We start from the raw sequence: 16,755 nt of genomic DNA, 5'->3' as shown, positions 1-16,755 counted from the left end.
GGAAGGGGCGGGCCATCAAGGACCGAGGTGGGTGGGGCTCACGGCGGGTGTGCGGAGTGGGCGGGAAAACGTGGAGCCCGGGGAGAGGCCCCGCTGGGAGTTCTAGTTAGGCTTTGACAGTTGATGACACCGGAAACTCCGGTAAGTCCTATGAAATTGCCCGCGGGAGTGTAAGTGGGTGAAATTAGTCTTCGAAAGCAAATTGACAATATGTATCAAATATCCTTTGGTCCAGCAATGCCACTTGCAAGAATTCAAAGGACATAATCAAGGGTGTGCTGAAAAAGTTGTGTGACAAAGATATTAATTGTAGCACTTATAACAGCCAAAAAGCCCAAAACAAACCAACCAAAAAACTAAGGCAATATCCCAAATGTTCAGCAATGAGAGATTGGTTAAATAAATTGCAACAAACTTTTATACTTGTATCCTGCCATTGTTTAAGATTTTTAATAACGTGGGAAAATATTCACCAAACAGTTACAACAAAATCCCAATTTTGTTTGATAGTTTCAAGTGATGATCTCTGTATAGTGTGACTACAGGAACTTCTCCCCTTCTCTGTGCATTTTTATAATTTCAAAAAGTTCTATGATGAATTCTGTAATAAACAGATATTACTTTATAATAAGAAAATGACCTTTTAAGTCAGGAAAAGGTAGTTTTTCTCAAAAGAGCTGACTGTCTCTTGGACAGGCAAATAGTTTCTGCAGCTTTTTGGCGTGTGAAAGTTTCCTCCACACCCCCTATGAAGCAAGCCCTGAGTCCTTGGCAAGACCTGCCCCAACGGCCCCATTGGACCTTTTGTGGAGAGTGTGATTATGAAAGAATTATGTTTCCCCACAGGCTCAGAGCAACTCATTTTCTCCGTCCTGGTAATGAATTTGCTATCCCTTCAGCTCGGTCTCTTCTATTTTACCTCATAGAAGAAGTTAACATTCCTTCCTCATCTCCACACTGGAGTTCTACAAGGTGCCTGACCTTGAAGGCAGGAGGGATGGTCACCCCTATTTTCCAGGAAGATATGTAGTGACCAGCCTAAAGTCACACAGTAGCAGCGTCACAGTTAACACTGGAGATGACAAGTTGGTGCCCCAGAGAGCATGGGGTTTGTGGGGGTGGGGGTGAGGGTGGGGAGCAAGAGTATTTTCTCTGACAGATGCCTCTATGTGGCCAAAGTTTGCTTTGATCCAAGAAGATCAGAGTTTATCGAGGTTTGCTGTTCCCGGGGCACCAGGCAAGGGCCATAGGAGAAGCCTTCTCCTTCTACCACCAGTCCCTACAGTGATTCTGACCAAGCATGGACGCCCCGGGAAGGAAAACAACTAGGACCACATATAAATATACAAAATCTAAAGTTTATTCATTCAATTTCTTAAATGTCCTAGTTTTTGGGGCATACTAAGGCCCACAAAGGAGATATTGACAGCCCAGGGGAAGGAGGGAATACCTCATTCATTTATTCACTTAACTACTAATTTTTAATAATAGCTGCTACCATCTACCTATTATTGGGTACTGGGTGCCAGCACTGTGCTAAGCACTTTACATACATTGTCTCATTTAATTCTCGCAGCAAACTGTATAAGAGGTAAGTACTTTATTTTCTGCTTTTTTTTTTTTTTAAATAGGGGAAACTAAGGCACAGAGAAGTTAGCCTGTGGCTGAGAAGATTTGAGCTCAGGTCTGTCTGACTGGCTGGTGCCCAGCACTGCCGGGCGACAAGACAGGCAGTTTCTGCAGGCGTGGGACTCACAGTGCGGCTGGTTCCAGCTAGAGGGATCATGGAGGTGTCTGTGAAAGAGAAGGTCCTTGAAGGATACAGAGCATTTGGCTTTGGGATAGGGTACTTTTCAGCCAGGACATTTCAGAGCAAACCATCAGAGGTGAGAGAGAGTAGGGTGTGCTGTGGATTTTGTTCCTTGGGCTTTGGGGATTCTGGAAGTTTCTTAGGAAGGACAGTCATGACCAGATGCACATTTTATAAAGATTGCTTGCAGGACACACTGGAGAGGAGAGAAAGAGATGACTACAGACAAGCTAGGAACTATTTCTGCCAGTGTTTGGTTGCAGGCAGAATAATTCCCCTCCCCCTGCCCCCAAAGATGTCCACATCCCTGGAACTTGTGACCATGTTCCCTTACATGGCAAAAGGGACTTTGCAGATGTGATTAAGTTAAGGATTGTGAGATGGACAGATTATCCTGGATTATCTGGATGGGCCCGTTATAATCACAAATGTCCTCATAAGGGTGAGAGGGAGGCAGGAGAGCCAGAGAAGGAGACGCGATGACACAAGCAGAGGTCAGAGTGGTGTGATTGCTGACTGGGGACCACAAGTCAAGAAATGATGGCGGCCTCTGAAGCTGGAAAAGCAAGGAAAGAGATTCTCCCTTAGAGCTTCCAGAAGGAACACACCTCCTGCTGACATCTTGATTTTAGCCCCACAAGAATCATTTGGACTTCTGACCTCCAGAATTGTGAGCTAATAGATTTATGCTGCTCTAAGCCACCAAATTGGTGATAATTTGTTACAGCAGCAGTAGAAACTAACACATGTTCTCTGGACGTAAGCAACAGAAACAGACTCTGGCTACAGTAAGTGAGAAAGGAATTCATTGGGAGGACACAGTTGTACAACGAGCAGCCTCGGGAAAGATAAGAGCCAGAGCTGCTTAGAGTAATCCAGATGTCAGAAGCAAGTGGACAGGGCTGAGGGGAATATTTGGTCCCTTCTCTGGCTTTTTCCACGTGGAGGGACCTCTTTTAGAGCAATACTCTTGCTTCTTGATTTACCCCTCACTCATCGGTCCTCCCCAAAGGAGGAGGAGAGACTTATCTGATGGGGGAGTTTAGGGAGAGTGAATGGAGGTCAACACAGCTCTTCCTCCCTCTTTCTGTTTCAGATCTGCCTGTCCACAAGAGCCATGTTTTTTTTGCTCTCTTCCTCCACGCTCTAAATTTCCCAGAGTCTGACCTTCGCAGGGAAGACTATGATTTTCCAACACTGCCTGCCACTTAGTGGAGAAGATTAATTTGGGGGTTCAGGAGTAGTAAGCCCACTTGTCTTTCAGACCTGAAAGTACATCTCTATCAGCTTCGTCAGTATTAAAGGTGGTATTTTGATCTCCCTCTGCCCTACTTCTGTAGCTCTCTCTCATTTGGTTCTAAACTTGGGTGAGGATACTCCAAAACCCAACAATTTCTCATGGATGCTGTGATTGGACTGACTCAGCTCAACTGTTTTCTGTATCTATGTAATTCTACTCAAGATTCGGAGTCCTGGCTTGGCTTGGATCTCATGTTCACCTCCTGGCAAAAGTGGAGAGTACCTTGATCCACAGTTCCCTCACTCTGCAAGGAATGGGAAAAGTAGTTCCCCAAAAGCGAATGATGACAGTTTCCAAAATAAGAAGGGAAGAGCTATTGGGCATGGAGAAACGACAGATGTCCACTGCAGGGAGCTATTGCAAATGTCCTGGAGAAAGGTAATGAGGGACCGGACTATGGAGGTAGAATTAATGGGACCTGACAACAGACCAGATGGGGATAAAAATGTCCAAGTCTTGGGGCAAGGTGAGCAGGGGGATGGTGGTGCCATCAATATTCATCTCACTCGTTCTTTAATTGATTCATTCAATATACATTCAGTAAGCACATACTATGTTCCCGGTATTGTGCTTGGTGTTAGGGATCTAGTGGTGAAGAGAGAAGGCAGGGTATCCACCATGATAGAACTTGCAGTCAAGTGGGGAAAAAGGCAAGTAAGATGGCGGTTTCAGTACAGTGATGGAGGCTGAGCTGGGGAAGGTACAGGCTGTGGTGGAAATACAATGGAGGGGCACCTAGCCTGGATTTGAGGGGCAGTGACATCTAAGAGAGATGAAACCTCAAAGATGAGAAGGAATTGCCTAGCAAAGAGCAAGGGGACAAAGAGAACAGGGCGTGCAAAGGCCTGGAGGCAAGAGAGACTACGACAAGTTGAGGGGAACTGTGGTACTCAGTAGAGGGATGCCTCTCTGATGTCGTGGAAATTCTATACTGCCAAGGGCTTGCGGGAAACAGCCCTGTCTCATCCCACAGGAGCTGAAAGGGCGGAATCTTGCCTGCCTTCCTGGCAACTGGGAAGGGAGCACATGACCAGGCCCAACTAGTGGGACCTTCCTGCCCAGGACTTTGACCTTTGAGGGAGAGAAGCGAAGTAGCACAGCCTGTTTTCGGAGAGGAGGGGAGAGTCCAGCAGCAGTGGGTGCCAATGGCCGGCAGTGGCTGTCCAACCAGGCGTTTCCTGTGCCGTGGCTTTGCTTGTGTTCCTAGACTAATTGCTTTTGGTTCCCATCCATGTTTGGAATTCATGAGCACCCCATATTATTCAGTAAATTCCTTCACTGTTTAGGTTAGCCACTGAGAACCCTGACTGGTACAGAGCTGAGAGAGGGTCAGCCCGGCTGGAGTTATAACTTGAGAGGACAACGGAAGAAAGAAGAGGGCAAGGAGGGAGGGACCTATGGGGAGTTTTCCGGGTGCTTCCAGGGAAGGCTTTCCCCTCCAGTAAAAGGAGAGATGCCCAGGAGGAAAAGCTTCCTTCCTGCCTGCCTTTGAATGTTGAAGGAGGATGCAACGCTTAGTCTAGCAGCCATCTTGGGACCATGAGGGGAGAGCCAAGAGACTCAGAGAGAAGCTGACCCAGAGTCTGACATCACTGAGCTGCTGACTGAAACAACCTGGGTATCACCTTCCTCTAGACTTCTTGTGATGGGAGATAAACCCCTGCTCTTCAATCCACATTTATTTGGGTATTCTGGTACCTGCCGCTGAAAGTACCCCTGTGACACTGCAAGTCACCTAACCCCTCTGGGCCTCAGTTTCTCTTTGCAAAGTGAGGATGATGACACCGGTCTCACAGGATCATAGTGAATATCAGATTAGATAATGGGCATGAAGTATTTCGCATAGCGCCTTACTCACAGTAAGCACTCAGTAAGTGTTAACTATTACTACCTGCGTCAAAACCATGGCCGATGAGTTTGTCCTAGGAGAGGGTAGAGAGTAGGAGAATGAAGACTAAATGTGGGGAACCAGCACTTGAGGGGGAAGATGTGCCAGCAAAGGAGTCAGAGAATGATTAAAGAGTTAAGAGGAGGGGCCAGCCCAGTGGTGCAGCAGTTAAGTTTGCACGTTCCACTTTGGTGGCCCGGGGTTTGCCGGTTCAGATCCTGGGTGCAGACCTACACACCGCTTGCCAAGCCATGCTGTGGCAGGCGTCCCACACACAAAGTAGAGGAAAATGGGCACGGACGTTAGCTCAGGGCCAGTCTTCCTCAGCAAAAAGAGGAAGATTGGTGGCAGATGTTAGCTCAGGGCTAATCTTCCTCAAAAAAAAAAGAGTTAAGAGGAAAATTTGAAATTTCATTCTACTCACCATTCCCTTCTTCATCTGGAAAACTCCCACTCATCCTTTAAAGTCCAGTTTTTTGCTTTTTTTATTTTTTTTAATGATTGGCACCTGGGCTAACAACTGTTGCCAATCTTCCTTTTTTTCCCCAAAGATTGGCACCTGGGCTAACAACTGTTGCCAATCTTTTTTTTTTTTCTGCTTTTATCTCCCCAACCCCCGCCACCCACACAGTTGTATATCTTAGTTGCACGTCCTTCTAGTTGTGGGATGTGGGATGCCGCCTCAACGTGGCCTGACAAGCAGTGCCATGTCCGCGCCCAGGATCCGAATCCTGGGCTGCCGTGGCGGAGCGCGTGAACTTAACCACTTGGCCACGGAGCCGGCCCCTAAAGTCCAGTTTAAATATCTCCTTCTCTGTGAAGTCTTCCTCGGTGCTCGACCCACAGCCTCACTCTGAGTTAGGTGTCCTAATGCTCTGGCTCCCACACCACGCCCTTCTTTTCTTGCACTGGTCATGATTTATTGTGATTTTCTGCTTTTATATCTGTCTCCTGCCCCAGACTGTGAGTGAACTCTCCGAGAGCGGGGAGACCTTGACTGGATCTTCTGCCGCTAGCATGGGGCCTGGCAGCTAGTGGTCATAATGAAAGCTGGCATTTGATGGTGAAGCACCAGGCATGGCGCTCAATGCTTTACACATAGTAAATCATTTAATCTGCATGACAACTTGAGGAGGTAGGTGCTATTATTAGTCCCATTTTACAGATGAAGAAATGGAAGAACTGACAGGTTAAGTAATTTGCCCAGGGTTATGGCTAGTAAATGTCAGAGCTGGGTACAGATGCAGGTGGTCTGGCTCTCCAGCCCGTACTGTTAACCACTGTGCCTCATTGTCTCTCGTATGTAGTGGGCACTGATCAATGTTTGTTGATTGAAATCATAAGGAGGGGTAGTACCAAAGTCAAAGAGTTTCAGGAAGTATGTTAGTCAGCTTCAGCTAAGTTATGCTGCAGTGACATAAACCCAAAATATCAGCTTACAGAAAACGTTACATGTCAGCTGCAGGTCAGCTATGGTCCTGCTGTTTGTCGGGGATGCTGGCTGAAGGGGCAGCCCCTGTCTAGAACAGCGTTGCTCTCAAGGGAGAAGGAAATGATACACAGGTGCGTGGAGTTGGCTTACACTAGTGAGAGCCAATAGTGCACAACTCTGCCCAGCTCCACGCTCAATGATGTCACATTGATAGCTTGAAATCAGTCACGGTGGGAGGATTTATACTATGGAAATTGGCAGATACTTTTTGCCCCTTAGAGAGCCAGTTGTTAAACATTTACTAGCACAGCACTGGAAAAGGACAATGATGTTAGTCCTTAAAGCTTCTGCCCAGAAATGTCGCAGGTCATGGAAGTGCCACATGTCCCATGCTACTTGCCAAAGCAAGTCTCATGGCCAAACTGCAACCAATGGGATACACTTCTCCCACTGGGAGGGCCTCAGTAGGAGGGGCAGCGAATATTTGTGAGCAATAATGCAATCTGCCTTCATGAAGGAGTCCAAGATGAGAACTGAGAAAAGCCTCTTGAGTTGGCCTCAAGTTTGTCCATGACCTTTAACAAGGGAGCAGTTTCAGATGGAGGCTGGGGTGGGGGGGTTGATTGAGGTGGGCAAGGTTGTGAGCTGAGATCCCTCATTCTTGAGGCTGTCCTGGGGAAGGAGGGAGACCGGCAAGCTGGTAACCTGAGGGGTAGCCAAGTGGAAGGCAAGGTGTCTTCTTGAAAGAGGCAGCGTGTTTATCGGTGGGCCTGGATGTCATTTTTGATAGTAACCGATCTCTTTCTGCAACTATGGTTTTTCTACCTTCATGCTTCAGGCCAGGGATGACGCTAGAGAAGGCCAAGAATGAAAGAGAAAGAGTCCATTTGAGGGTTCTAAAAGCTGAGGTCCTAGCCCAATGAAAAGAAAAATAAAAGAAACAGTCGGTTCTCCACTGCCAGAAACTAGACACCTTTGCCTAGAGAGGAGAAGAGAGTCTGAGGGAAGGCAGAGAGCTGAGCTACTATGGGTCACTGAGAAGGGGGCACGGGGCTTGCCCCTCCCTACTCTGAGGGTGGGTGGCATAGGGAGTGACAATGCCAGGTTTCCCAGGCGGGTGTGGGAAATCCTAGAGCAGAAGAGGATCTGTTACTTTTCTGGGGGCAGGAGAGCAGTGGGGAGGGCCCAAGAAATCACAGGATCTCAGAGCCCCACCCTTACCCCAGGATATAGGGCAAGGCCAAGGATCCAAGACACCCCCATGTCTCCCCTCATGACCCAGTGTGCTGCAGGGAGCAGCAGAATGTGTTGTTGCCCAGTGTGGGTTAGGGGGCAGTGGGCACGGGTGTCTGGTGGACTAGCAGGGGCCCTGAGGCGGGTTCAAGGAGTTCTCAGCTGGGACCTCTGTAGACTGATGACTGGAAAGCAAATGGGAACAAGGGCATCCTCTTACACCCTCTTGGGAGGAGCCTGGTGCAATGGTTAGCTGCTGCTACTACTGTTCTAAAAGCAGATGTGACTCAGAATTTGGAATTCTTTTAGACTTTAGACACAGGTGATACGGGGCAGCCCCATGTGACAAAATATGCTAATATTTCTGCAGTAAATATACCATAGATATATAAAGATTATAGAGTCCTGTATCTTCCAAACCAGAATGTCTTTCAGGTCAGATTTTGGTTCAAGTTACTTTTGGTGCCAAATTTTAAAATTCTTTCCTAGATCAGTCCTAGGAGTCAGCCTGACTTTCCTTTCCCTCCTCACCTCCCCCACGTCCAAGTGGTCAGCACGTTCCACTCATTCTTCCTATCTCCTTAACACCTCTCATGTCTACCTCCCTCTTTCCATCCCTCCTGCTGGGGACATCCCGGCTCACGCTACCCTTCCTCAGCAGGATTATAGCAACCACTCCCTGGCTAGCTTCTCCTCCACATTGCCCCCAGAGGAATTGCTCTAGAATGCAAACTTTTGACATGGCTTGGGTATCCCATCACAATAGTGATGTGATTAACTGAGCAACATCAGCAGAATTAAAGAATGCCAACTGTCTGTAATGGCCCTGGGTACGGAAACTCATCTATTTGGAGTCCACCAAGTGGGAGACAATACGCATGCTCCAGATGGAGGGACAGGTGGCTCAGCCCTGCCAAAGTTGCACGCTGAGATGTGAGGGGCTGCTGCCCTACGGAAAGAGGGTTCTGCTGGGTGCAATAAGCTCCCACCTCCCATTCTGGGGAGTCTGGTTCCCTCCTGGTTCCTCCTTACTGCTCAGATAGGAGCCAGTTACTTGCCTGCCTGCTCTTAAGGTGTAAGTAACTGGTGCAAAATACACATCTCAGAGTCAATTTCTCAGGTGTAGGAGGGCCAGGCTTCCGTCTGCCTGAGCTCTCTCCCTGCACCTCCAAATCCAATGCTGACCGTCAGAGAGCCTGGCTGGCCACATTCACGGCCCTGTTTCATAGGCTACATTGGCCTTGGCTGTCAAGAACCAAAGCAGGCCAAGAGGCCGATTTGGCCTGCTGGTGTCCACAGAGGCCAAATAGAACCCCAGGCCTTCTTAGGCCAGGGCAGCAGTCCCTGAACCCCGCTGCTGCCTGTATGAGAGAGAAAGAGGGAGAGAAATGGCAGCTCTGGGGTTCTCCCTGTTCCAGCCTCAGTGAAGGAAATGGCCACGGGGCTCCATTTCCATCTTGCCTTTTGGCAATCACGGTTATCCATAATTTAGTTTGAAAAAGTTACCATTTATTGAGCAAGTATTTATACCAGGCCCTGTATTCAGCTCTCCGCATACAATCTCACTGTCATCACAATACTCTTGCTTTGTCAGAGCAACTACTGTTCTTATTTAACAAGAAGAATTATTATTTAATAATAAGAATGGGAAAACTGAGTCCCAGCATGGTTAACTGGCTCACCTGAAATCATACAGTTCATGAAAGCTCCCACCGCCCAGCATTTTCTTTTGTGGTAGATTACTGTTTTTCACAAATATTTGATGTTCCTCCCTATTACCTAGCCCTTCCCTGTTGGACTTAGGCAAGAGCATATGACTTGCTTTGGCTGATGTAATGTGAGCAGAAGTGACATGCATGCCTCTTCAGGGCAGAAGCTTTGGAGAGCCAGCTCAGGATTCATACGCTCTCTTTCCTGCCTCTGCAGTCATGGAAGCCCGTGTTGAGGTGGAGCCTTCATCGCCCTGGGTCTCTGAGAGGCTGCTTTGAAGAGAGACCCCTAGTTGGTTCAAATGAGCATCCAGTACGAGTGAGGAATTTGTTTTGTTGTCTTAAGCTACTGAGACTTCCCTGGTTGTTTCTTACTGTAGCAAAACCTAGCCCATCCTAACTGACTGTCCCTCACTGGAGTCGGAATAAAGGGGCTGGACAGGAGGCTTTTGCCAAGTGGGCCAAGACTGTGGCTATTGAGTGCCAATTACCTCCACAGACCAACCGCGCCTCCCACCTGCCAGAGTGCACCCCTTCCTCCGTGCCCTTCTCGCACTTCACAATCCCACCTGACCTGGCACCCACTTCCCAGTGTCTGTAACATGCTTCCTGTCCCTTTGCCACACAAACCACAACGCTGAGATGTGGTTTTCTAAAGAATTGGCTAAGCTCAAGCCACCTGAACAAGCAGAGCTTTTCAGCCTCTGTTTTGAGGTCATTGTGACCAAAAGCTGATTTCCATACACACCGCCAGCCTTCCAAGGAAAGGCTTATGATGTTAACAGCAATAAATATGCACTCAGTTGGGAAGTGCCGCGCTTTGGATGCTGCCTGTGACGAAATCCTTGTGGAATGAACCAGAAGTTCCACCGGAAAGTGATGATGCAGACCAGAGGGCACTGGGGTGCAAATGCTCCTAGAACAACATTTATTGAGCACCTAAGATGCCTGGCAGTCAGACTCTGTGGTCCCTGTGTCAGGGAACTCAGACGTCAGACAGACGAGTGAGCAGAGGGCGACGACCCAGTGTGATAAATGAGGTCGGTTGGTTAATTTAGTTATTCATTCATCTGGTGCACATTTATTGAGCGCTCCTGATATACAAGAAACTGGGTGTTTAGTGTAAACCAGACTGGAACTATTCTGCCCTCCTGAAGTTATAGTCTAACAGATATGAGAGAAATAGACACAGAATGCTAAGGGAGCACGTAGCAGGGGCAGGTAACCTAATCTGGGGCAGGGGGAGAAGGGCATTTTGGGATAACTTTATGAGGATGTGACTCCAGAACTGAATCCTGAAGGATGAGTAGAAGGGAGGCAGCGAAGAAGAAGAAGGAAGGGCATTCCAGGCAGAGGAAATAGTTTAAGCAAAGGCCTGGAAGCATGAATCAGCTTATTGCATTTGGTAAGTGTAAGTAGTTTGGTATGACTAAAGCATACAGTTGAAACTAAAGAGAAGGAAGGGATAAGGTGACAGACTAGGCTGACAGGGGCTATTTCTTGAAGGGTCCTAGGTACTGGGTTTAGGTATTTGGACTTAACCTGAAGATGGTAGGAGCTATGAGAAGAGTTTTGAGTTTTGGTGTTTATTAGCTAGGGAACAGGCTCAACTACTATAACAAAGACCCCCCAAAATAACAATGGCTTAAACAAGATAGAAGTTTACTTCTTGCTTATGTCAAAACCTGGGTAGGCAAAGCCAGAGTGGGCCTGGCAGCTCCACAGTCATCACAATCAGAAGGACCCTGGCTCCTTCTGGCTCATTCCTTGACGTCTTCAACAGACACTTCCTTCTTGTGTTCCAAGAGGGCAGTTCCAGCTCCTACTATCACTTCTGCATTTTATCCAGCAGGGAGGAGTAAAGGGGGCATGGAGGACACACCCCTGCCCTTTAAAGGCATAACCTAGACCTGCACATATCACTTTCATTCACATTGCACTGCCCAGAATTTAGTCACATGGCTCTCACTAATAGCCAGGGTGCTGGGAAATATAGTTTCTAGTCTGGCCAGAAATGTGCTTAGCTAAAAGGCAGAGGTTCTATTAGTAAAGGAAGGATGGATGCTGGGGGGCAACTAGCCGTCTTCAACAGGGAGTGACAAACCTATTTGTCTTTTGGAAAGATCTTTCTTGGGAAGGGTGGAGAAGGGACTAGAGGTAAGAGATCAGAGGCAAGGAAATAATTCAAATGAGAGCTACTGGGCTCTGAACCAAGGCAGAGACATCTCGGGTGGGGAAGTGGACAAAGTCTTAGGAGATATTTAGAAGTTGAATGGACAGGTCACTGTGGCCAATTGACTATACTTCTAATTTACTGTACTTACCATTGTGTTGTGCGTAGCACAGAGCCTGGCATACAATGAGTGCTTATTGGTGAGTGAATATATGAGGTGGAAGAGGAGAGAGTGAGTGAGTGAATTAATGAGGTGAAACAGGAGGAGTCAAAGACAATAATAATAATGGCTCCTGGAACTAGCTTGATTGAGGAATATTCATATTTAAAGGTTAATATCATACTGTTAAAAAAAAAGCAACTTATACCAACTGTAATCTGACATTACCCCCTTCCTGATGGACACTTGATTCCCTCAATGACATCTCTAGCTGGTGTCAAAACTTTCAGTCATTTTTAGTTATTAATGCAGTCTCTTGTTTCAGGCATTAACTTGGTCTTTCCATTTTCTTTTCTTTATTTTGTTTTAATTTTTTTATTTTATTGAGGTCATACTGGTTTATAACAGTGTGTAATTTCAGGTGCACATTATTCTGTGTCAGTTTCCGTATAGACTGCATCGTGCTCACCACCAATAGGCTAGTTTTTATCTGCCACCATACATTTGTGCCCACTTGCCCACCCTCTTGCCCTCTGGTAACCACTAATCTGCTCTCTTTATCCATGTGTTTGTTTGTCTTGCACATATGAATGATCACACTGTGTTTGTCTTTCTCTGTCTGGCATATTTCACTTAACATAATACCCTCAAGGTCTATCCATGTTGTTTCAAAAGGGACAATTTTGGCTTTTTTTTTAAGCTCTTTCTATTTTCAAAGGTCAATCTCCTACTGGATTCAAAGTCCTAGGAGGCAGGACTTGTGGCGGGAGGATGGGCATCGTCTGCCCTCTCTTCCTTGCCCTCTGGTAGGGAGGAACAAGAGGCAGAAAAATGCCTTGTCTCTGGAGGTGTCCCCTGGCCCTTGGCTGATCCCTTCTTTACAGCTTGTGAGATGGCTGTGTTCCTCTCCTCTTGGTCATCACAGCTGCTCAGCTCGTTATCTGTAGACGTTATCACTCACAGGCCGTACTGACAAAAGGCTCGATGCCAAACAGCTCTCCTTCTGCTGGTGGCCGCAGGCAGGCCTGCTGCCCCCATCCCTTCTACCCTCTGCAGCCCCAAACTCGGGGCCTGTGGACATTGCAGAATTAGTCTTTCTTCCTCTTCTTGCCCATTCTCCACCTGGTCACATCCTCGGCCTTCTCTCTCCAGTGCCCTTTCTCCTTTTTCAGTAGTACCAGGGCAGGTCAGCAAGCGCAGTGGCTCAGCTGGTATCAACCGGGAATGAGAGGTCAGACGCCCCCTGGTGGCACCCCAACTGGATGAATAACTCAGTTCTGCTCTGGTTATCTAAAGCTGTGTAACAGACCACCCCAAACTTCACAGCATAAAACAGCCACTGCTCTATGATGCTCATGGGTTTTGTGGGTCGGGAATTTGACAGGGCCCAGGGGGGACGACTGGACTCTGCTTGCGGTAGGCAGCCCCCAACATGGCTCCCAATGACCCCTGCCTCCTCGTGTTCATGCTCTTGTGTCGTCCCCTCCCACTTTGCATCAGGGTTGGTCTGTCTGGCCAATAGAATCTGGCAGAAGTGATAGTATCTCACTTTGGAGTCGAGCTTATAAAAGATATTGTGGCTTCTGCTTCTCTGGGACCACTCACTCTTGGGGAGGCAGCTGCCATGTCCTGAGGACACTCGTATACGGAGAGGCCCATCTGGAGAGGAACTGAGGCTTCCTGCCCACGGCCGTGTGAATGAGCTTGGAAGTGGATCCTCTAGCCCTAGAGAAAGTCTTGGTTGACTACAGCCCTGGCCAACAGCTTGACTGCAACTTCCTGTGAGACTCCGAGTCAGAAACACCCAGATATGCTGCTCTTGAATTCCTGACCGTTAGAAACTGTTTAAGATGATAAATGTTTGTTGCTTTAAGCTGTGACATTTTGAGGTAATTTGTTACGCAGCGATAGATGGCTAATAGGCTGCTCTATGATTCCTGGGCCCTACGTGGGAAAACTCGAATGGCTGGAGGCTGGAATCACGTGGACACTACTTCACACATGTGGCTGGTGCCTGAGCTGCAATGACTGGAAGGCTCAGCTGGCACTGTCACCTGGAGGGCCTACATGTGGCCTGACCATGTGGCTTGGCTTCTCCCGGTAAAGTACCCGGTAAAGACTTCTCTGGGAGGGAGTGTCTCAAGAGAGGGAGAGTCCATCAAGTGAGCTTTCCAGTACACCGAGGAAGGAGTTGCAAGCTTCCTTGTGGCCTCTCCTGAGGAAGTCATGCGGGGTATCTTCTGCGGCATTCGATTGTTACAAGCGAGTCACCAAGGCCAGCCTAGATTCGAGGGCAGGGGATTTCACAGGTCCTCTGGATGGAGCAGTGATAAGGTCACATTGCAGAAGAACAAGTGGGATGGGAGATACTATGGTGGCCATCTTGGCAAAATCCAGGTGGACACACCTGCCCTGCCTCAGAGAGAGGAACTAATCCATTGGCCCCTGCTCTGCCCCTCGGGGAGAGAGGGACAGGTGGCTTCTTTCCGTGGGGGACACCCCCTGAGCCCTGACAGTGGAGCTGGTTCTGCTGGCACGGTACTTCCTATCAAGCCCTGAGGGAAGGGAAGGTGAAGTACTCGGTGCCTTTTGTTCTCTGCTCTGGATTCTGGTGCTAATTGTACCTTTCTGACTAAATGGGCAAAGTCATACCTGGCACCTCGAAAAACTAAGTCACACCATCCTTTCTCTGCCAGCCACTGCACCCAGCACTTAACCTCAGTCAGTCCTGCGCTCACCCTACCAGCTAGGAATTATGATCCCATTTTACAGAGGAGGAAGTAATCTGACCAAGGTCACACAATCAGAAGGTGGTAGACCAGGAACTCGGCACCAGCTCTGACCCTTAGGTCCATGCTCTAGGGGTCCTGGGATTCCAGAAAGCCCACTGGTGTTCGAGACTTAGCCCTGGTCTCCTCAGGGCTCCGGCCAAGGGTGAGGCTGGTGTGAGGAGTAAGGGAGATGGAAGGAGGTACTCAAGTGAGGCCAGGGCTGTAAACCCCTGCCTGAGGGTTGGGGCTAGTTCTCAGGTGTACTGTTTGGGTGAAAGGGGAGGAGAAACAAGAGCAGAAGGACTCGTTTTACTTTCGTTTCAGGCCTGTCCCTAGTCAGCGAGTTTTTCAGTGGCCAGAGGGTGACCTCCAGGGTGACAGCCCTGGACTCACTTCCCCTCTGTGTTTGTTGGACTGGAACCCCCTCTCTATCCTGGAACCTCTGGCTGTCAATCTCTCTGAGCTCATGGGGCCTGTCGATGCTGGGTCTTGGCATGATTTCTGGCCCCATTGAACAGGTCTCCGGACAGTGTCCAGCCTGCTCTGCCCCTCCACTCCCTGCCGACCCCGACTTCCCATCACGCCGCACTTCCCAGCTCCCAGCAGCTGCTGCCTGCCAGGCACTGAGCTCATGTTGGGGACCCAGAAATAAATGAGATACAGTCTCTGCCCTCGCGCAGGTCACAGTCTTATAGAAGGAGAAACATGAGGAGTTAACTGCCAGATGTCGGGTTACAGGGTGCATGGAATATGGGTAAGAATTACGCAAAGGTGAGAGGGGCTAACTCAACAATAAAAAGGGACAAACCGTTAATACCCACAACAGCACAGAGGAACTTCATAAGCATCATGAAGAACAAAAGAAGCCAGACACAAGAGTACAGACTGTGTGATTCCATTTTTATGGCGTTCCAGACCAGGTAAGACTGTGAGTTATCTACAGGTAGAAATAAGATTACCAGTTGCTTGGGGTGATGGAGGAATGACCGGGAAGTGGCATGAGGTGATGGGTGTTCTAAGGAATGTTCTGAGGATGAGGAATGTCCTGAGGTGATGGAAATGTTCTAAACCTTGGTAGGAGTGTGGGTTACCCGAGAATATCCGATTGTTGAAACTGATCAAACTGTACTCCTAAGATCTGTGGATTTCATCATATGTAAATTACACCTGAGCTGGGCAGCATTCAAAATAGCCTCCAGTGACCCCTGCCTCCTGGTGTGCAGGCCTCTGTGTAATCCCCGCTCCCATATTGTATCGGGTGGGTCTGTGCGGCCAATAGAATTTGATGGAAGTGATGGTGTGTCACTTCTAAGATTAGGTTATGAAAGATGCTGTGGTTCCATTTTGGTCTCCCTCTCTCTTTCTCAGATGGCTTGTTCTAGAGGAGGCCATGTCTTGAGCATCCCTGTGGAGAAGTCAACGTGGCAAGGAACTGAATCCTCCTGCCAACAGCTGTGTGAGTGAGCTTGCTGTGAGCGGACCCTTCAGCCCCAGTTACAGCCTTCACGTGTCTACAGCCTTGGCTGACTTCCTGACTACAAACTCCTGTGAGACCCTGAAGCGGGCCACCCAGCTAAGCAGCCTCCTGATTCCAGACTCTCAGAAACCGTGTGAGATAATAAATGTTTGTTGTTTTAAGCCATTATGTTTTAGGAGTTATTTGTTTTGTAGCTATAAATGACAAGCACAATATTTCAATAAACTAAACATATGGGGAAACATCTTCTCTGTCCTCCTGGCCCAGATGGCTTTCCCAGGGACCTTCCAGTGCTTTCTGTGACTCAAACTTCTGGGCTCAGTCTCTGAGATGGGGAGATAAGGGCCCTGGAGCCCTATCTAGACATCAGGAACTGGTGTCTGCAAAATAGGCACAGCCTCAACCCGTGGAACCAGGTCTGCAACAGCTGCACGCAGCACCCAGGTCCACACCTGCTGCGCAGAGAGGAGTCCAGAAATACTCCCTCCTCCCGCTGCCCCCCACCCATCTGTACCTGCAGGAATCCACTCGGGGCTCAGAAGCTCATAACAGCCACTATTTTTGGAACACTTTTGATGAGCCGGGTAACATGCAAAGTGCTCTGCGTGCATCTTTTAATTTACTCTTCCCACAAACCTCTGAAGAAGATATTACTCAACCTGTTTCACAGTGGAGAAAACTGAAACTCAGAAAACTGAAGCAAATTGCCAGGGTCCTCGAGCTACTAGGGCGTGGCAGCTTTAAGTTTAAACCCAGTTTTTTTTAGTTCCCAGACTGAACAACCTCAGACCTGAAAATACTT

General features: G+C 48.3%; 1 long non-coding RNA gene across 2 annotated transcripts; it reads left to right on the top strand.

The window, feature by feature from the left end:
* The first annotated feature begins 31 nt into the window (after window positions 1–31).
* LOC139079625 (uncharacterized) lies at window positions 32–16,121 on the top strand. Of its 2 annotated transcripts, none has more exons than XR_011533389.1 (3): window positions 32–141; window positions 1,632–1,886; window positions 15,845–16,118. It is a non-coding gene; the product is annotated as an uncharacterized lncRNA (long non-coding RNA). The 2 variants fall into 2 exon arrangements; XR_011533390.1 differs by lacking the exon at window positions 1,632–1,886 and adding an exon at window positions 5,959–6,133 and having other exon boundaries at window positions 54–141; window positions 15,845–16,121.
* Window positions 16,122–16,755: the final 634 nt, after the last annotated feature.

This window comes from Equus przewalskii, chromosome 2 (assembly GCF_037783145.1).
Source record: "Equus przewalskii isolate Varuska chromosome 2, EquPr2, whole genome shotgun sequence".
Classification (NCBI taxonomy): Eukaryota; Metazoa; Chordata; class Mammalia; order Perissodactyla; family Equidae; genus Equus; species Equus przewalskii.
This window is presented reverse-complemented; position numbering and strand designations above follow the sequence as displayed.